The sequence below is a fragment of the Ursus americanus genome, chromosome 10 (genome assembly GCF_024610735.1).
Source record: "Ursus americanus isolate L20-20 chromosome 10, mUrsAme1.1.p, whole genome shotgun sequence".
NCBI lineage: Eukaryota > Metazoa > Chordata > Mammalia > Carnivora > Ursidae > Ursus > Ursus americanus.
Window position 1 is genome coordinate 74,720,190 of NC_142136.1, and position 22,217 is coordinate 74,742,406.

A 22,217-nucleotide genomic window follows, 5' to 3' on the forward strand; every position below is an offset into this window, starting at 1 on the left:
TTTAGACAACTCTCAGGGCTGGGGTGGGAGGCTGAAGTTGGAAGCCTGAGTCCACTGATATGATAATGGGGACACTGGTGGAACTACCAAGTTTTGAATGGAGATACTGGGAGTTGCACCTTACAAATAAGAACAACAGGGTAAAGCTGCACCCCTGCTTCACATGGTCACCAGTCTGATAAGGGATCCTACATTGCTAGGACTCCAATGCCTGGAAGAGGCACATGTAAATCATCTTTGAGAATTGTAAACTCTAAAAAGGAGAATCCCAATTCTACTTTAAATTTGAAAAATAAAATAAATTAAGAACTCAGCTTACAGTTTAAAGCTGTTTAGATAGATGAGAAATGTAGATAGGTTGATAGTTGATATAGATGATAGTTAGATAGCTAGATAAATAGAGAAATATCTAAGACAGAGTAAATGACATGTAGAACACAATGAGGAAGTCCAAAATATGTCCAAGAAGTGAAAGAAAGAATTGAATAGAAGCAATATTTGAGGTTATTGTGTCTGAGAATTTTATAAAGACAAAGGACAATCAATCATGGCCTAAAAAAGACCTACAGCTTTAGTATGATAAATACAAAATGAGTATGAGTCACACCTCAGTACATCATAATAATACTCCAGAAAAACAGAGACAAAAGGAAAATGTCAAACTCAAGAAAACATACATTTTCAATGTAACAAGATTTTTAGAAATACACCTGATATTTTGGTAACAGCTTTATTGAAATACATTCACATAACATATAATTTACCACCTAAAGTGTGTAATTCAGTGCTTTTAAAATTTACATTCACAGGGTTGTCAACCATCAACCAAACTTTTGAATATTTTCATCACTCCAAAAGACAAACTTCATAGCCTTCAGCTTCAGTCCCAAATCTTCTTCCCCATTCCAGCCCTACACAACCACTTTCTGTCTCTATACGTTCCTATTCTGGAAATTTCATATAAATGGAATCATATGTGTTCTTTTCCTACTGGCTTCTTTCACTTAGCAAACTGTTTCCAAACCTTGGGGCACCTGGGTGGCTCAGTCGTTAAGCGCTGCCTTCGGCTCAGGGCATGATCCCAGTGTTCTGGGCTCGAGCCCCACATCGGGCTCCTCTGCTGGGAGCCTGCTTCTTCCTCTCCCACTCCCCGTGCTTGTGTTCCCTCTCTCGCTGGCTGTCTCTCTCTGTCAAATGAAGAAATAAAATCTTAAAAAAAATGTTTGCAAACTTCATCCACATTGTAGCATGTATCATTATTTAACTCATTTTTTGGTGACTCAGTAATATTCCATTGTATGTATATGCAGACATACTTTAAAGATATTGTGGGTGTGGTTCCAGACCACTGCAATAAAACAAATATCACAATGAAGTGAGTAAAATCATTTTTTTTATTTCTCAGTGCATATAAAATTTATGTTTATATCATGATGCAGTCTGTTAAGTTACAATAGCATTAAAAACAATAGCAAAACAATGTGTATACCTTAAATAAAAAATACTTCATTGCTAGAAAATGCTAACCTTCATTGGAGCTTTCTGCAACTTGTAATCTTTTTTACTAGTGGAAGGTCTTGCCTCCATGTTGATGGCTGCTGACTGACCAGGGTGGTGGTTGCTGAAGACTAGGATGGCTGCAACAGTTTTTTAAAACAAGACAACAGTGAAATTCATTGCATCGAGTGACTCTTCTTTTTATGAATGATTTTTATGTACCACATAGTGCTGTTTGGTAGCATTTTACAGCAGAACTTTCAAAATTGGAGTCCATCTTCTCAAACCGTGACACTGATTTATCAACTCAGTTGATGTAATATTCTAAATTCTTCTTTGTTTCAACAATCTTCACAACTTCTTCACCAGGAGTAGTTTCCATCTCCAGAAACCACTTTCTTTGCTTGTGCATGAGAAGCAGCTCCTCATCCGTTCAAGTTAGATCATGAGATAGCAGCAATGTGGTCCCATTGTCTTGCTCCATTTCTAACTCCAGTACTCTTGCTGTTTCCACCACCTCTGCAGTGACCACTGCCATCAATGCCCTGAACCCCTCCAAGTCCTCCATAAGGGTGGCAACCAACTTTTTCCAAACTCCTGTGAGTGTGGATATTTTGAGCTCTTCCCATGAATCACAAACATTATTAATGGCATCTAGAATGGTTAATCCTTTCCAGAAGGTTTTCTATTGACTTTATCCAGATCCATCAGAGTAATCACTTTCTATGGCAGTGAGAACCTTTCATAAAATGTATTTCTTAAAGAATAAGACTTGAAAGTTGAAATGACTCCTCAATTCATGGGCTGCAGAATGGATGCTATATCAATAGGCATGAAAACAACATTCAGCTCATTGTTCATCTGCATCAGAGCTCTTGGGTGACCAATGAGCAGCAATATTTTGAAAGGAATCTCTGGGTCTCAAAAATGCATTTAAAATATTCAGTAAACCATGTTGTAAACAGATGTGCTGTCATCCAGGCTTTGTTTTTCCATTTATAGAGCACAGGCAGAGTGGATAGAGCATATTTCTTATGGGCCTAAGGGTTGAGCACTGGCTTCACTTAGTCACCAATTGCTTTAGTCCCTAACAAGACAATAAACCTGTCTTTTGATGTTTTGAAGCCAGACATTGACTTCTCTCTAGGTATGAAAGTCCTAGATGGCATCTTCTTCCAATAGAAGACTCTTCCATCTATGTTGAAAATCTGTTAGTGTAGCCACCCTCATGAATTATCTTAGCTGGAACTTTGGATAACTTGCTGTAGCTTCTACACCAGCACATGCTGCTTCACCTTGTACATTTATATTATCAAGATGGTTTCTTTCCTTAAACCTCAAGAACCAACCTCTGCCAGTTCATACTTTCCTTCTTCAGCTTCCTCACCTCTCTCAGCCTTTGCATAATTAAAAAGAGTTAGGGCCTTGCTCTGGATTAAGCTTTGGATTAAGGGAATGCTGTGCCTGGTTTGATCTTCTGTCCAGACAACTCAGACTTTCTCCAAATCAGTAATAAGGCTGTTTTGCTTTCTTATCATTCATGTGTTCACTGGAGTAACACTTTTAATTTCCTTCAAGAACTTTTCCCTTGTATTCACAACTTGGCTAATGTTTGGTGCAAGAAGCCTCACTTTTGGCCAACATGGCTTTTGACACGCTGTCCTCACTAAACTTAATCATTTCTGGCTTTTTAAAAAAGATTTTTATTTATTTATTAGAGAGAGAGAGAGAAAGAGAGAGAATGAGCAGGGGGAGGGGCAGAGGGAGTGGGAGAAGCAGACTCCCCACTGAGCAGGGAGCCCAATGTGGGATTTGATCCCAGAACCCTGGGATCATACCTGAGCTGAAGGCAGACACTTAACCAACAGAGCTCCCCAGACACCCCAATCATTTCTATCTGTTGATTTAAAGTAAGAGACATGTGACTTTTCCTTTCACTTGAACACTTAGAAGCCATTGTAAGGTTATTCATTGGCCTAATGCCAATATTGTTGTGTCTCAGGGAATAGGGAAGACCAAGGAAGGGGAAAGAGATGGGGGAATAGCCAGTCAGTGGAGCAGTTAGAACACACACATTTATTGATGAAATTCACCATCTTATAAGGGCACAGTTCACGGTACCCCAAAATAATTCCAATAGTAACATCAAATATCACTGATCATAGGACGTTATAGCAAATACGATAATAATGAAAAAGTTGGAAATATTACAAGCACTACCAAAATGTGACACAAAGACATGAAATGAGCACAAGCTATTGGAAAAATGGTGGCAATAGAATTGCTTGACACAGCATTGACACAAACCTTCAATTTGTAAGAAACATAATACCTGCAAAGTGCAAAAAAGTGAAGTGCAGTAACTTGAGGTATGCCTGTGGCATATTCTGTTTATACATTCATCAGTTGATGGACATTTGGGTTGTTTCCATGTTTTGGCTTTTATAAACAATGCTGCTCCCAAAATACAAATGTGAATATAGAATTGTTTACAAAGTTTTGGGTGGGTGTATATTTATCTTGGGTAGGTCCCCAAGAGTGGAGTTGTTGGGTCAATGGTAACTGTGTATTTAATGTTTTGAAGAATTGCTAGATTATTTTCCAAAGCAGCTGCACCACTTACCTTCTCACCAGCAGTGTATGAGAATTTCTCTACATCTTCACCAGTGGCCAATACTTGACATTATCTGATTGATGTTTATGTCTGTTTGTTTTTATCGCCATCCTAGAAGATGTGAAGTGGTTTGTGAAATGCTGTCATCTTAACAAAACTAATAAAGTCAGTAGTCAATGGAATGATATATTTAAAGAAAATAACTGCCAACCTAGAAGTCTTCACTTAGTGAAAAAGTACTTCAAAATTAATTTGAAATAAAGAGAAAATTTAAAAATTGATAGCAATAATGATCAGCACATCTGTACTAGGAGAACTAAAGCCTGTTCTTCAGGCAGAAGGGAAATGTTCGAAGATGAAAACTCATATGTGCATAAATCTTTAAATTCCATGCTGGAAGTCAGCTGATCCCTAAACTTTCTTTCCTTAACACCTAATAGAACAAGAACACCCTATTTCCTTCAAACGGAATTGAGTTTTCATTTTTTCCCCTTGCTCTGGAAATAATACATTCAGCTTTGTTTCATATATATTTGAGTAGTAGTTACATTCAGAAGCTTGGATTTTACCTGCCAGTAATGGGGAATTATTTCAAAAGACAAGATACAGGGAAACCAATTAGGTCATTGGGCAGGTGGAGGGGTTGTCACCAGATGAGAGGTTAGATGGTCTCTGTTAAGAGATGGGTATAATTGGACAGGGTGGGAACATATAAGGTTGGCAGGTTGGATGTAAGGGATAAGAATGAAGGAGGAGATAAGAAAACATGAAGGAAGATACTAGTCAGAAAGAGAAAAAGCATAATAGAATAATTGTTTTGTAGGGAAGGATATTAGTTTATGTTTGAAGGTGTAGAATTGGAGGTGCTTGTGGAAAATCTGTGACTGGGTAAGTAGGTTTAGAGTTCAGGGGAAAGACAGATTTGAGGCTCCTGAGCATATTGGTTTATAGTAACACCTTGGGAATGGATGAACTCTCCATGGGGGAATTCTTCCTAGAAGGGTATTGACAATCAGGGGCACATTCAGAATCACACTGGCTTTCTTTCAAAGACAATGGCAAGGACACACCCCTTTTATGTTCTGGTCCAGTTGGACTGTGGTGAGATCTGGATTCTCAAGTTCATCCTTGGTTAAATTTAACTGCATAGAGAGAATAAAAGAAGTCCCGAGGAATTTAAAGAATGGGGATAGGAAAATGGAAGTTGCAAAGTCCAGAGAGAAAGGATATCTAGAAGAGCTAAGAAAAATCTAAGAGAAGGTGGTGTTCCAGAAGCTAAGGGAAGAGGACATTTCACAAAGGAGGTCAGACTGAAAAAATAAGAACAGAATAAACAAGACAGCTGAGTGACATTTTAGAAAACAAATTCAGCTGATTTCAGTCAGCCTTTCAGACAGAAGACAGGCTTTGTGTGTGTGTGTGTGTGTGTGTACATTTGTGTACATGTACACACACACATGCACATGAAGGGGAAGGTATTAGGAAGAAGAAGTGGAGGCTCCAGAAGTACAGACAGATGAGTATAAGCATCTCCTGCATAGACCACCCCAGGGGAGAAGCTTAGATTTTGTCTATCAATTAGAAAAATAGAAAGAAGATAGAAAGAAAACCAATCAACAACTACACACAATCTCTATAAAGGAAACCCTATGTAGATGTGCTAGAAATGAAAATATGTGACATTATGTTACAAAGGACACAGAGAAAAGTAATAATATATAAGGTGACTTTTATATGTAAAAGAATAAAGTCTTTAAAAGAGCACTGAGATCATGAGAAAAGAGAGGAAGGAGGAACATGGATGGGATAGAATGAAGGCATTGGGGCTTGGGTCAGTGAAGAGATAATTATTGCTATCACTTTTAATTTTTAGTTAACAGCTAAAAACGAAAAAAGAAAATAAGATGGGTATAAAAGAACTGGGCATAACAGAATTGTTTCAAATTCCACATCTTTTTGCATAATTTACCCAAACCATGTCAGTAAAAATGGTTCTGGGTAGTTGAGGAAGAAAGAAATGGGACAGTGCATTGTAATGATCTTTCTCTGTTTGCAGCAGATGTTCAATGGGAAGCCCCGAATGGTTGCTGCTGGTTGTTATGCATGGCTCAGAACAGAACAGCTTGTGGGAGCTATGAGCCCAGAAGCTGCAGCCTGAAAATAGCCCGCAGTCGTCAAATTTGTGGTGAGCATCGTGAAGAGACACTGCTCACAGTGCCCTGGGGGTTGTGGATTAGGTGACTTTTCGATTTCTGACCTAGGAGCAAATTATGCTGTCATTTTGAATAATCAAGATATGGTACCACATGGATTACTTGTAGATAAACTTGTACAAAAGTGTTTTAGGATGTATGAGTACATCAAGAAGATATGGTTTTCACAGATTTGTGTAGAATTTCTAAGGTGAAGACTAATAATTTTTATTTAGAGTTTTTAAAGACAATGTTGACTAGAATTCATGTGACAACACCAAAACCTATTATATGAACTATAGAAAACACTCCCATTCTATACTGATAGCATTCTCACTGTGCAATTATAACTAAAGAAAAACATTATTTTAGCAAGTGAAAGATATGGGTTAGGGAGCACTATAGGATGAAAGTAAAAAAAAAAATCTTTAAAATATTTCAAACAGGAGCCCTTCATGGAAGATATGAAGAAAATTAGAATAGAGAAAAACACCAGAAGGAAAAACTTTGTTTAGCATTAAAACATTATATGCTTAAAACAGATATGATGTTCAGAGAGTTCCTAAATTAATACATTTGCAAAAGTTTGCTGTAAAACTATTTCTGTTTTCAGCTTAATAAATAACTGTATTTGGACTGAATTAAAAGGATATTTTATGGATATGCCATTAAAATGTGAAGGGTTAGTTCTTAAAACTATTTCTTTTTTTCTTTTTTTTTTTAAAGATTATTTATTTATTTATTCGACAGAGATAGAGACAGCCAGCGAGACAGGGAACACAAGCAGGGGGAGTGGGAGAGGAAGAAGCAGGCTCATAGCGGAGGAGCCTGATGTGGGCTCGATCCCACAACGCCGGGATCACGCCCTGAGCCGAAGGCAGACGCTTAACCGCTGTGCCACCCAGGCGCCCCCTTAAAACTATTTCTATCTTTGGGTAAAATAGAAAAATATCCACAGTCAGTATACGGTCAAATGGTTTATTTTTCATCCTCCTTCACAGGAAAGAGGCCTGACACTATTTAGCTCTGAAGTAGCTTATGTATCTTCTAGATACTCTAAACAAGAGATCATTTCCTTTCATCTATGAAATTACACAGGAAATAAAACTTATTAGCACAGCAGTAAGTTTTGATGTGATGATTACATCTATGGCGATTACCTCTCCCATTTGGATAGTGATTTTTACCTTTCGTTAGGTAACTTGTCATTGTTTAACTCATTTTATTATAACAGCACATAATATTACTGAAATTTGCAGGCTTTTGTCACCAAGAAAAAATATATTTGTTTTGTTTTTGTTTCCTCTGAGCACAGTTATTTAATTTTCAAAACTAGTTTCTTTCACTCTTTCCCACTTTTCTTGTAATGTTTTATTCTCCTGGCAAAGTTCTTGATCCAGGGATACAGCCGTGAACAGGGCAGGCAGGGCCTTTGCCCTGCTGCTGCTCATAGTCCATGGGGGAGTCAAGAATTAAAGGAATGTTACAATGTGACAAAGGTTAAAACAAGGGAAACATCCAACCCTCTGCAAGGCTGCTATGCCCTTTGATTCTACAGCATTTCTGTTGATCCATTGAGTCCTGATCCCCAAGGTAAACTTGTCACCTTCCCTTTCCCCCTCAAATCTTCATCAGGCATTTGGCTTCACCATTCTATTTTCAGCCCATTTAGAGTCTAGTTGTTGATGCTCACATTTCTAATGCCTCAGCTGCATCTGCCTCTTACAGGAGAATTTGATTTTAACCATTTTTCATACAAAACAACCTCCCCAAATCTCTTTTTTCCCTTCTGTCAGATCTCTGAAGAGGTATTTCTTAAAAGTCCTCTCCACCAACTTGTATTTTATGAATATTTTATATGCCTTTACACAAAACTTTTTCAGTTTTCTTCTCAGACCTTCATGCCTGAAACGTAATTCTACATTGCAAATTTGCCATTGCAATTTCTACACTGGAAATATTTCTGTCACTTCAAAAATACATATTGATCCCTTTTTTAATGCGTGAAGTACTGTGATCCCACTATATTTAATACAGAGCTAAAGAAGATAGAATAGGCCTTTCTGTTAACCTCACCTTGTTTGAGATAAAGAATCATGCATTGAACTAACAGCTTATGCTCTGTGGTGAAAGTGGTCTTCATGTTTCCCTATGGGCTATGAGGATGACTTTAGTAGGGTGGATAGATGTACACAGTGCTGTTTGTCACGTTGCCACTAGATGATAGATGATGACCAGGACTGCACATTTACTCTGGTCCTTGGCATTTACAGAGCTTTACAATAATCTTTGGCCTTTGTTCTTCTTACTTTGTTGTTGTTGTTGTTGTTGTTGTTGTTGTTCTTATTTAATACAATGCTGTTGTTGTAATAGCACTGAAATTAGAATATATTTCCCATAAGTAATTTAGTGGCCTTAACTGAACACTAATCATATACTCGCAATGAGATAGGCATGCATCTCCATTTTATAGATGAGAAAGTAGAAATTTGGGAAAATTAACATGAAAGTCAAAAACCTAATAAGGCAAAAAATGGAGTCAACTCAAAACTAAATCCATTTGAGTTTAAACTTCCAATGGGCACATGGCAAGTTTGCATCATCTCTCTAAAACAGATGGAGAAAAGGTCCTTAGTACCAAACAAAGCATTTTCCAGAGGCCTGGCTCACCACTTCTTCCTCTGTCTTGTGGGACAGGTTCATAGTTAGAGGGACCTCTGCAGTCAGCATGAACTCGTCTCAGGGAGTCCTGCTTTGCACTAGCTGTTGTATACAGATGGGGTGGGCAGTGTGGGATGAAAACCCATGTAAGGAGTTCCTGGTCTTAATGTTTCCAATACTCTGCAAACTGCTATTACATAATAATAGTGTGGATTAGGTGGCCGATAATTCACCTATCTTTCTGATGTGAATCTTCCCAAAGGAGGGCAATGGAATAAATTAATTTAAAAAGTGGATTGAAAAAAAAATATCTACTGTACATTACTCATCATACCCAATTAATTAACTCAAAGTTCAAATTGAGGGTGGAACTTGAAAACATCTATATTGTAGTTTCTGTATAAGTCCTTCATCTCCAATTAAAATAGTTGAAATAAGTATCAAGTCTGATACCTGTTAGAGTGTCCACAGTGCCTTAAACTACAGCAGCAAAATAAAAAAGAGTCTGTTGAATGATTATGAGTCTATTGTTTGGTTTTCTTTAGATCCAAAGATTGAAAGTGAGGTCTAGGCTTAGGGACGCCCTATACATTCATGGGTTTTTCTTGCAGGAACTCAACCATATTCTCATGATGAAAATGGAAGAAAAATCTCCTGCTCCTGGCAGGATGAGAAGGAAAAGTAACCATGTTGAACTAGATCTAGAGCATTCTCCATAACAAAGCCTTACTCTGAGGGAAAAGACTTTAACAGAGCTTTATCAGACTGGGTGGAAGGCGATTAGACAGTTCCAGCCTCCTCTAGCCTTCCTGTTTTACCTAAAAAGCTGAGAATCAGCTGTGAAGGTCACAGCCCAGGGACTCAGGGACATTAAAAGACTGAGATTTAATTAAAAGATAGGGAATGCTTCATTTCTTCCACATCTTACCCCTGGATTAATAGGACTCCCATAAATTACAGTGGATTATGGTTTAAAGAGCTGCGAGACACAAACTCTACTTAAGTAGGAGTTCTTAGGAAAACCCCAAGACTCTAAGGGAGAAAAAGGAAACAAGAATGCTAGAGGACGTTGAAACCTCTGGCACATGCAGCTAGAGCAAACATTAAACACAGCCCACCTCCTAGCCAAATTAACAAAAATCCCTAAAGTCCTGTTTGCCTCGTTTCCTACTTTCTGATACATCACATCTGTCTTTCAACAACAAAAAAATTTGCAAGGTATGCTAAAAGACAAAAATAAAAATGAAAGAACCCCAAAAGATAAGAAACAGACTCTGAAAAGAAAGCAAATATCAAAATGAGACTCAGGTGTGACACCTTTGAAATAATCAGAGAGAGAACTTAAGTTAACTCTGATTAATATTTAATTATTCTAATGGAAAAAGTGGGCAACACACAAGGAGAGATGGGCAATTTAAGCAGAGAAACAAACACTATTAGAAAGAATCCAAAGGAGATATTAGAAATCATAAACACTGAAAAAGAAAAGGATACCTGTGATTGGATACAGCCAAGGAAATAACCAGTGAACTTGAAAACATTCCAATAGAAGATTACCAAACCAAAATGCAATGAAAAAAAAAGATAGAATATTCAAGAATTATGGGACAATTACAAAAGAAGCAATATAAGCATTATTGGAATATCAGAAAAGAAATAAAGAAACAGAAGAAAATTTTAAAGTAATAATGGCTAAGAATTTCCAAAATTAATAGGTGGCATCAAACTACAGATCCAGAAGACTTAGTAAATACCAAGACAAATACCAAAAGTGGACACTCAGACATATCACATTCAAACTGCAGAAAAGCAAAGACAAAGAAAATCTTGAAAAAATTCAGAGGAAAATAATATCTATAAAGCATCAAGCATAAAGATTACATTAGACTTCAAATTCTAGCCATGCAAGTAGGAAGCAGACCGAAGTATTTAAAATACTGAAGTAGAAAAATACCAACCTAAAATTCTTTAACCTGTGAAATCTTTCTTCAAAAGTAAAAACAGACTCTATCAGACAAAAATTGGAATTTGTGAAGAGTAGACCAGTGCAGAAACTTCGACCTACAGAAAGAGAAGAACAAAGGTGGAGAAGGAATAAATGATGGTAAAATAAAATAAATTGTTTTTCTTAATTAGTTGACAAGATAGCTTCTGTTTTCAAATTAATAATGTAGCAATTTATTGGGTTCATATGGCATATGAATAAGTAAAATGAATGACAGCAATGTTATAAGGGATAAAGAGAACTTGAGAATACTTGGTTATAAGATACCTTCATTACCCCCAAAACCGGTATAATGTTATATGAAGCTTAGATTCATAGTAAATTTTGCATTTTTTTTAAAAAAGGAATTTTTTTTAAAAGAAGTGTAAGTGATATACCAAGTAAAGTGAGAAAATGGAATAATGTAAAATGTTCAGTTTATATCAGAAAAGGTAGAAAAAGAGGGGAAGGGAAGGGAGAAAAAAAGAAATGAACAAGTGCAGGGAATTGAAAAAGTTCTTACACGGTAGATGTTAATTCGTCTGTATCAATAATCACGCTTATTAAAAAATAGAGACTGTCAGAGTGGAGAAAAAAAGTATGACCCAACTGTATTGCTTATAACAAACTCATTCTAAACATAAATACACAGATAAAAGTAAGAGGGTGGAAAAAATATACCATGCTAACCCTAATCAAAAGAAACTGGAGTACTTACATTAATTTCAGACAAAACCAATCTTGTCATTTGTGACATGGTTCATCCTTGAGGGCATTATGCTAATTGAAATAAGATAAGCAGAGAAAAGACAAATACTATATGATATCACTTACATGTGGAATCCTAAAAAAAAAAAAAAGAGTTGAACTCATAGAAACAGTGAGTAGAATAGTGTTGGCCAGGAGTTGGGTGTTCAGCGAAATGGGGAGAGGTTGGTAAAGGATCCAAACTTTCAGTTATAAGATGAATAAGATCTGAGGATCTGATGTATAACATGGTGGCTATAGTTGATATACTGTATTGTATAATTGAAATTTGTTATAACCATAGAACTTAAGTGTTCTAACCACTTAAAAAAGTAATATGTGAGGTGATTTATGGGTTAATCAACTCAATGGTGGGAATCCTTTCACAATGTACACTTACATTGAATTACCATGTTGTAACTTTAAATATTTAAATATTTAATTTGATTTATCAATTATACCTTAATAAAGCTGAAAAACAGTAGATAAATCCATTATTATAATTAAAGACATCAACATCATTATTTCCCAAACTGATAGATCCAGCAAGAAGACAGTAATGATATAGTTAAATTGAGCATCATCTCATTCAGTGGTATCTAGCTGATATTTATAGAATAATTCATTCAATGATAGTGAGTATGGATACTTTTCAAGCTTATATGGAACAGCCACCAAGATAACCCACACTGTGGGCCACAAAACACACCTTAACAAACTTAAAAGCATAGAAATGTGACAAAGTGTGCTTTCAGATCACAATGGAATTAAACTTGAAATAAACAGAATAAAGATAGCTCCATGTGTTTGGAGCATAAACAACACATTGTTGTTGTTGTTGTTGTTGTTGTTGTTGTTGTTTTAAAGATATTTATTTATCTATTTGAAAGAAAGAAACACAGAGAGAGAGAAAGCAGGGGGAATGGCAGAGGGGAAGAATCTTCAAGCAGACTCCCCTCTGAGTGTGGAGCCTAATGTAGGGCTCAATCCCATGCCCCATGAGATCACAACCTGAGCCAAAATCAAGAGTTGAGCACTCAACTCAACTATCAGGCACCCCAACAACACACTTCTAAATAACACATAGTTCAAAGAAGTCTCGAGGAAAACAAAAATATGTTGAACGAAATGAAAATACAACTTAGCAAAATTACTGAGATCCACTGAAAGCAGTGCTCTGAGGAAAACTTATAGTACTGAATGCATATATTAGAAAAGGAGGAAAATATAGAATTGATCATCTAATCTTCCACCTTAGGAAACCAGAGAAAGATGTACAATTTAAATCTATAACAGGCAGAAGAAAATAACTGACAAAAAATAGAGCAACAATCAATGAAACTGAAAACAAGAAATCAATAGAGTAAATAAAAACCAAATTCTTTGAAAAGATCAATGAATTCATAAGGCACTAGTTGGGCTAACCAAGAAAAAAAGAGAGAAGGGATAAATTACTAATATCAGAAATAAAAGCAGGATGACTACTATTGATCATTAAAAGGATAATAAAGGGATATTATAAACAATTAATATGCCCACAAATGTAATAACTTTGATGAAATGAACTAACTCCTTGAAAAACACAAATTACCAAAAAATACAAGGAGAAACAGATAATCAGAATAGGCATCTATCTATTACAGAAATTGAAAAAAAATTAATAATCTAAAAAAGAAAACAACAGACCCAGGTGGTTTTACTAATGAATTCCACTAAACATTTATTGTAGAAATGATACCAATTCTCTAAATTTTTTTTTCCAGAAAATAGAAACAGAGGGAACTCTTCCATGCTGATTTTATAAGATTAGCATTACTGTAATATAAAACAAGATAAAGACATTAGAAAAAAGAAAACTATAGACCAATGTCTCTCATAAACTGAGATTTAGAAAAATCCTCACCTAAATATTAGCAAATTGAACCAATGTATAAAAAGAATTATGCACAATGACCAAGTGAGATTTATTCCAGTTATGCAAGGCAGAGACACCATTTGAAAATCAATTAATGTAATCCATCACATCAACAGGCTAAAGAGGAAAAATCACATGGTGTTATCAATTATTGCATGAAAAGCATTTTAAAAATCACCAATCACCAATTATTCATGCTAAAAACTTTGAGCAAACTGGGAAGGGAAGGGAATTTTCTCAATTTGATAAGATGCTTCCAACAACAACAAAAAAATCCTACAGTTAACATCATACTTAATGAGGAGAAACAGGATGTTTTCTTCCTAAAATAGGGGATCTGGCAAGGATGCCCCCTCTCTTCACTTCTATTCAAAATCATACTGGGACTCTAAGTAATTGCAATAAGACAAGAAAAGGAAATTAAAAGTATATTGATTAGGAGTGGGAGGCAAGATAGCAGAAAAGCAGGGGAACTTGTTTCATCTGGTCCCCTGTATTTAGCTAGATAACTATCAAATCATTCTGAACACCTATGAATTCAACCTGAAATGTAAGAAAAGAATTGCTGGAATTATACAAATAGAAAAGAGACTACTTTTTGCAAGGTAGTAGGTGTGGAGAAATGAATTAAAAGGGATATAATGGAAGATAAATGGTGAGGAAGGGAACCTCCATATGCCAGCTACCAGAAAGTGATATAGCCCCAGAGTGCATGTATTGCATGGTGCACTGGGTGTTATACACAACTAATGAATCATTGAGCCTTATATCGGAAACCGGGGATGTACTGTATGGTGACTAACATAATATAATAAAAAATCATTAAAAAGAAATCAACACCTTTAGAAATTTGTTCCAGTGAATGATATCCCTGCCTGAAAGGTACTCAGGTGGTAAAGTGAGGGACACTATATCATACTTAAAGGGTCTATCCAACAAGAAGACCTAACAATTATAAATATTTCTGCTCCTAACTTGGGAGCAGCTGATTATATAAACCAATTAATAACCAAATTAAAGAAACACATGGATAATCGTACAATAATAGCAGAGGACTTCAACACCCCACTCACAGCAATGGACAGATCATCTAAGCAGAAGATCAACAAGCAAACAAGGGCTTTGAATGACACACTGGACCAAATGGACTTCTCATATATATATGGAGCATTCCATCCAAAAGCAACAGAATACACATTCTTCTCAAGTGCACATGGAACACTCACCAGAATAGATGATATACTGGGTCACAAATCAGGTCTCAACTGACACCAAAAGATCGGGATCCTTCCCTGCATATTTTCAGACCACAGTGCTTTGAAACTTCAACTCAGTCACAAGAGGAAATTTGGAAGGAACTCAAACACTTGGAAGTTAAAAAGCAACCTACTAAAGAATGAATAGGTCAACCAGGAAATTAAAGAAGAATTTTTAAAATTCATGGAAACAAATGAAAATGTAAACACAACTTTGGTATATGGCAAAGACGGTCTTAAGAAGGATGTACATAGCAATACAAGCCTTTCTCAAGAAATTAGAAAAGTCTCAACTACACAAGCTAACCTTACACCTAAAGGAGCTGGAGAAAAAAGAGCAAATAAAGCCTAAAACAAGCAGGAGAAGAAAAATAATAAAGGTTGGAGCAGAAATCAATGAAATAGAAAACAAAAGAACAATAGAACAGATCAATGAAACTAGAAGCTGGTTCTTTGAAAGAATTAATAAGATTGACAAACCCCTAGCCAGACTTATCAAAAAGAAATGAGAAAGGACCCAAATTAATAAAATCATGAATGAAAGAGGAGAGATCATGACCAACACCAGGAAACAATCTTAAGAACATATGATGTGTAACTATATGCCAGCAAATTAGGCAATCTGGAAGAAATGGATGCATTCCTGGAAATTTAAAAACTACCACAACTGAATGGGAAGAAATAGAAAATCTGAACAGACCCATAACCAGTAAGGAAATTGAAGCAGTAATCAAAAATCTCCCAACAAGAGCCCAGGGCCAGATGGCTTCCCAGGGGAAATCCTACCAAACATTTAAAGAAGAACTAATACCTATTCTTCTGAAGCTGTTTCAAAAAATAGAAATGGAAGGAGAACTTCCAAACTCATTCTATGAGGCCAGCATTACCTTGATCCCAAAACCAGACAAATAACCCACGGAAAAGGAGAATTACAGATCAATATCCCAGATGAATATGTATGCCAAAATTCTCATCAACATATTAGCCAATAAGATCCGATGGTGCATTAAAAGGATTATTCACCATGACCAAATGGGATTTATTCCTGGGCTGCAAGAGTCATTCAACATTCACAAATCAGTCAATGTGATACATCACATTAATAAAAGAAAGGATAAGAACCATATGATCCTCTCAATAGATGTAGTAAAAGCATTGGAAAAAGCACAGTATCCTTTCTTTTTTTTTTTTTTTTAAAGATTTTATTTATTTATGTGACAGAGAGACAGCCAGTGAGAGAGGGAACACAGCAGGGGGAGTGAGAGAGGAAGAAGCAGGCTCCCAGCGGAGGAGCCCGATGTGGGACTCGATCCCGGAATGCCGGGATCACGCCCTGAGCCGAAGGCAGACGCATTAATGACTGCGCTACCCAGGCGCCCCCACAGTATCCTTTCTTGATTAAAACTCTCCATAGTGTAAGGATAGAGGGGACATACCTCAATATCATAAAAGCCATCTATGAAAAGCCCACAGCAAATACCATTCTCAATGGGGAAAAACTGAAAACATTTCCCCTGAGGTCAGGAACACAATAGCGATGTCCACTCTCACCACTGTTGCTCAACATAGCACTAGAAGTCCTAGCCTCAGCAATCAGACAACAACAACAAAAAACAAAATGCATTCAAGTTAGCAAAGAAGAAGTCAAACTCTCACTCTTCACAGATGACATGAAACTTTATGTGGAAAACCCAAAAAACTCCACCACAGAATTGCTAGAACTTATACGGCAATTCAGCAACATGGTAGGACACAAAATCAATGTACAGAAATCAGTTGTGCTTATATATACTAACAATGAGACAGAAGAAAGAGAAATTAAGGAATTGGTCCCATTTACAATTACATCAAAACCCATAAAATACCTAGGAATAAACCTAAGCAAAGAGGTAAGGGATTTATATTCTAAAATCTACATTTATGAAAGAAATCAAGGAAGATGCAAAAAAATGGAAAATAGTTCCACGCTCATGGATTGGAAGAATAAATATTGTTAAAATGCCTATGCTACCCAGAGCAATCTACACATTCAATGCAATCCCTATCAAAATAACATCAACATTTTTCACATAGCTGGAACAAATAATCCTAATATTTGTATGGAACCAGAAAAGACCCTGAATAGACAGAGGAATGTTGAAAAAGAAAACCAAATCTGGTGGCATCACAGTGCCAGACTTCAAGCTCTATTACAAAGCTGTAATCATCAAGACAGTATGGTACTGGCACAAAATCAGACACATAGATCAGTGGAACAGAATAGCGAACCCAGAAATGGACCCTCAACTCTGTGATCAACTAACCTTTGACAAAGCAGGAAGGACTATTCAATGAAAAAAAGACTTGTCTCTTCAACAAATGTTGTTGGGAAAACTGAACAGCAACATGCAGAAGAATGAAACTGTACCACTTTCTTATACCATGCACAAAAATAAATTCAAAATGGAAGAAAGACCTAAATGTGAGACGGGAATCCATCAAAATCTTGGAGGAGAACACAGGCAACAACCTCTTTGACTTTGGCTGCAGCAACTTCTTGTTAGACATGTCTCCAAAGGCAAGGGAAACAAAATAAACATGAACTATTGGGACTTCATCAAGATAAAAAGCTGCAGAGCAAAGGAAATGGAAAACAGAACTAAAAGGCAACCTAAGGAATGGGAGAAGATATTTGCAAATAACGTATCAGATAAAGGGCTAGTATCCAAGATCTATAAAGAACTTCTCAAACTCAACACCCCAAAAAACAAAGAATCCAGTAAAGAAATAGGCAGAAGACATGAACAGACATTTCTCCAGAGAAGATATACAAATGGCCAACAGACATATAAAAATATGCTCCACTTCCCTTGGCATCAGAGAAATACAAATCAAAACCACGATGAGATAACACCTCACACCAGTCAGAATGGCTAAAATTAACAAGATAGGAAACAACAAATATTGGTGAGGATGTGGAGAAAAGGGAACCTTCCTGCACTATTGGTGGGAATGCAAGCTGGTACAGCCACTCTGGAAACAGTATGGAGATTTCTCAAGAAGTTAAAAATAGAGCTACCCTACAACCCAGCAATTGCACTACTAGGTATTTACCCTAAAGATAAAGACGTAGTGAAATGAAGTGCCATCTGCAGCCCAATGTTCATAGTAACAACATCCACAATAACCAAACTGTGGAAAGAGCTGAGATGTCCATCGACTGAAGAATGGATAAAGAAGATGTGGCATATATATATATATATATATATAACTCAGTCATCAGAAAGGGTAAAGTATCCATACTTGCCATTTACATCCACGTGAAATTGGAGGGTATTAGGCTGAGCAAAGTAAGTCAAACAGAGAAAGACAATTATAACATGGTTTCACTCATATGTAGAATATAAGAAACAGCACAGAGGATCATAGGGGAAGGGAGGGAAAACTGAATGTGTACTTATCAGAGAGGGAAAAAAACCATGAGAGGCTCTTAACTATAGGACACATACTGAAGGTTGCTAGAGGGGAGGTGGGTGCGGAGATGGGGTAATTGGGTGATGGGCATTAAGGAGGGCATGTGATGTGATGAGCACTAGGTATTATACACAACATAAATTATTGAACACTACATCTGAAAATAATGATGTACTATATGTTGGCTAATTGAATTTTTTTAAAAAAGTATATTTATTGCGAAGAAAGAAATAGAACTGTGGTTGTTTGCAGATGACAGGATTATCTATGTAGAAAATCCCAAAGAATCAACAACAAAGAACTTCTGGAACTGATAAGCAGTTAAAGCAAGTTGGCAGGATAGAGTAATAATATACAAAAGTTAATTGCTTTCCTATACATCAGCAATGAAAAACTGGAACTTGAAATTAAAACACAACACCTTTTACATTAACAACAAAGATACGGAATTTTGTAAATTTCAAGCAACAACAGCATGTTTCTAAAGGTTAGGTGGAAAGCAGAAGACCCAGATTAGCCAACACAGCAGTGAAGAGGAAGAACAAAGTTGGTGGGTTGGTCCCACATGACTTTGACTTATTATAATGCTGTACTAATTAAGACACAATGATATTTGCCAAAAAATAGACATAATAATCAGTGGAATAAAATACAAAGCTCCACAACACACTCATGCAAATAGAGTGCACTGATCTTAGATAAATAGGCAAAGGGAATTTAACTGAGAAAGGATAATCTTCTCAACAAATATTGTTGTAACAATTGAATCTCCATATATAAAAGGAAAAAGAAAAGAAAAAAGAATGAAAAAAAGAAAAAGAAAGAATCTAGGTAGAGACATTACTAAAAATTAACTAAAATTAACTCAAAACTAAAAATTAACTCAAAGTGGATCATACGGACCTAAGTGTAAAATGCAAAAGTATAAAACTTCTAGAAGGGTTTATGATAAGTTTTTAAATATAACAGCAAACTACTATCCATGAAGGAAAAAAAAACCTGATAAATTGGATTATATTAAAATTAAAAACTCCTGCTCTGTGGAAAACAACTGTTAAGATGAGGGAGAGAAAAGCAACAGACTGGGAGGAAATATTTGTAAAACACATAACTAATAAAGGGCTTGTCTCTAAATATACAAAGAGATCTTGAAACTCAAATACAAGAAAATGGAGAACCTGATTAAAAAGTTGGGCAAAAGATCTGAACAGACATGTCACCAAAGAAATTATAGAGATGGCAAATAGGCATATGTAAAGATGCTCCACATTGTTATTTATAGGGGAATTGCAAATTAAAAGAACAACATATCACTATACAACAAGTAAAATGACTGAAATCCAGAAAACTGGTGACATCAAAACATCAGCTAGGATAAAAAACAACAGGAACTTCAATTCATTGCAGGTGGGAACCCAAAATGGTACAATGCCTTTGAAAGACAGTCTAGTAGCTCTTACAAATGGAAACATAGACTAATCATATGATCCAGAAATTGCACCCTAGGGTTTACCCAACTGATTCGAAAAGTTACGCCCACAGAAAAAACTATATGTAAGTGTTTATAAAGCTTTATTCATGATAAACCAAAGCTGGAAGCAATTAAGATGGTCTTCAATAGGTGAATGGAAAAACAAATTGATACATTAATACCACAGAATATTACTACATACACCCAATAATGAAATATTATTCACTGATAATAATCAATGAGCAATCAAGCCATGAAAAGACAGAAGAACTTTCATTTTTTTAATTTTTATTTTTTTTAGATTTTTTTTTATTTATTTGACACAGAGAGACAGCCAGCAAGAGAGGGAACACAGCAGGGGGAGTGGGAGAGAAAGAAGCAGGGTCCCAACAGAGCAGGGAGCCCGATGCCAGGCTCAATCCCAGGACCCTGGGATAATGCCCTGGGCCAAAGTCAGATGTTTAATGACTGAGCCACCCAGTCACCCCAAGACAGAAGAACTTTAAATGTGTGTAGGTGAATAAGAGAATTCAGTCAAATAACTAACTAACTAACTAACTAACTAACTAAATAAATAAATAAATAAAGCAATTCAGGCAACAGTCCTAAGATACGTTGGACATTTGAGGAAGAGACATGCAGCTTGATGTATGGAGTAGAAACAAAGTGAGATGATTTGTATTTCACATTTATATCTATCAGAGATCATGTTTCAGGGGAGATAGGAAAGTCGGACAAGATGTCTTATGTGGTAATTGTCAGGCAGCCTCTACTCAGCTACCTCTGTGCTTATACAGTGAGCTCACAGCTGGTGTGGTGGCAGAGATGAAAGCTCTGGATTCACAGCATGGGCTTTTTCTTACCTGGGTTAATCTAGCTATTACTGCAAATGGAGTTTTGATGTGTCAGAAAGAGAATAAAGCTGAGTTCCCATGTGGTATTACATGTAAAGAGACCATTTGGTGGCAAATTAACTTGAACATAGCTGTCTACTCTAGAAAGAGAAGTGACTCATGCTTCTTAGGACTAATACTTTTTTTTTTTTTTTTTTTAGGGAAAGAGAGGAAGAGCTTCAGTGGAGGGGCAGAGTGCGAGGGAGAGAGAGAATCCCAAAGAGCTTCTCCATCCGGTGCTGAGCCTGACACGGGGTTCAATCTCACAACCCTGAGATCACAACCTGAGCCAAAACCAAAGATTGGACGCTTAACTGACTGAGCCATCCAGATGCCCCAGGACTGATACATTTCTAAATATGAATTTGCTTTTCCTTCCCACTCTATAGCACTTTTGATGATACCACTTCTCAAAGGTTCGGAGAGAGTCTGATTTATAGACATGAGATCCCTCATAACATTGTTTAAGACTAAGGGACCCACTCACTGCATATGAGTTGTGGCACTGAGCATATAGCATTAGATCTTGTGGTCCTACCACACATTTCACCATCTACAAGCTGCCAGTCTGACAGAGCATAGAAATGGAACTTTCACAATTCAGCTAATGTGATTGCTTGGAGAAAAACCTCTGTAAAGTTGGGATTCTGTCCTTTAAGTATGTTATGGAATTTAAAATAACTTCTATTATATAATAATAAAATCAATATTAGAAGACCTGGCTCCAGTAACCAAGGAATAGAAGTTGGAATGAATCTGCTAACTCATTATTCTCATTGACTCATTGGAGTATTTGTTCTGTCTTCCTTACAGCTTTAGGCTGCATGGGTTCAGAGATCCTGCTTCCTGAAAGAAGGATACCTTAATCCAAGAACCAAGAAAGGATTGAATTAAACTTAAAGCTACTTGTTACTGCTCCTCTTTGGCTCCTTATAACGTTGGACAAAAAGGCAATGAAATTACTTTACTAATAGATTGACCTCTGTCATCATTATGAAGTAGAGTCACAGCTACACAATATGAGTAAGGAGGAATCAGTCTTTGAGAAGGTCACTCATGTGATCCATTGGGATGTCACTTAGTGTCCCACATCCAATTTCCACAGTGAAGAGATCAAGATCATTATAGCAACCACATTCTGGTAAGAGCATGTTAACAGAGGCAAATCCCTTATCGATGAAAGTCTGAGTCATCTACCAGTCAAGACATCTGGTCCGGCAGAAATGCTAGATGAGACCACAGGGCATCTAGAATGGGTGGTAGAGAAAAGACATAATATTAATAATTTTGACCTTGAGACCAATTTAAGACATGGGCTATCCATTGTCCCACTAACTAAGTTCCCCCCCCCCCAATTATTATTAACAACCAGAATTTTGGAGAAGCTGTGACATGATGGCAAATACTCAGTGTCAGTAACCAATGGGTCTAAGCATGAAAGGAGTGGACAGTAGCAGAAAGTGTCAGTATTTGTCATGTTCCTTCCAGGCCGCTTGGGTCCTTTCCACAAACTCCATGTGCTTGTCCTTCAGTT

The 22,217-nt window shown here is 36.6% G+C and overlaps 1 pseudogene; it reads right to left on the reverse strand.

Moving 5' to 3' along the window:
• The window catches only part of LOC123791745 (host cell factor 1-like), a 195,276-nt pseudogene that overhangs the window by 47,039 nt on the left and 126,020 nt on the right, over positions 1-22,217 (reverse strand).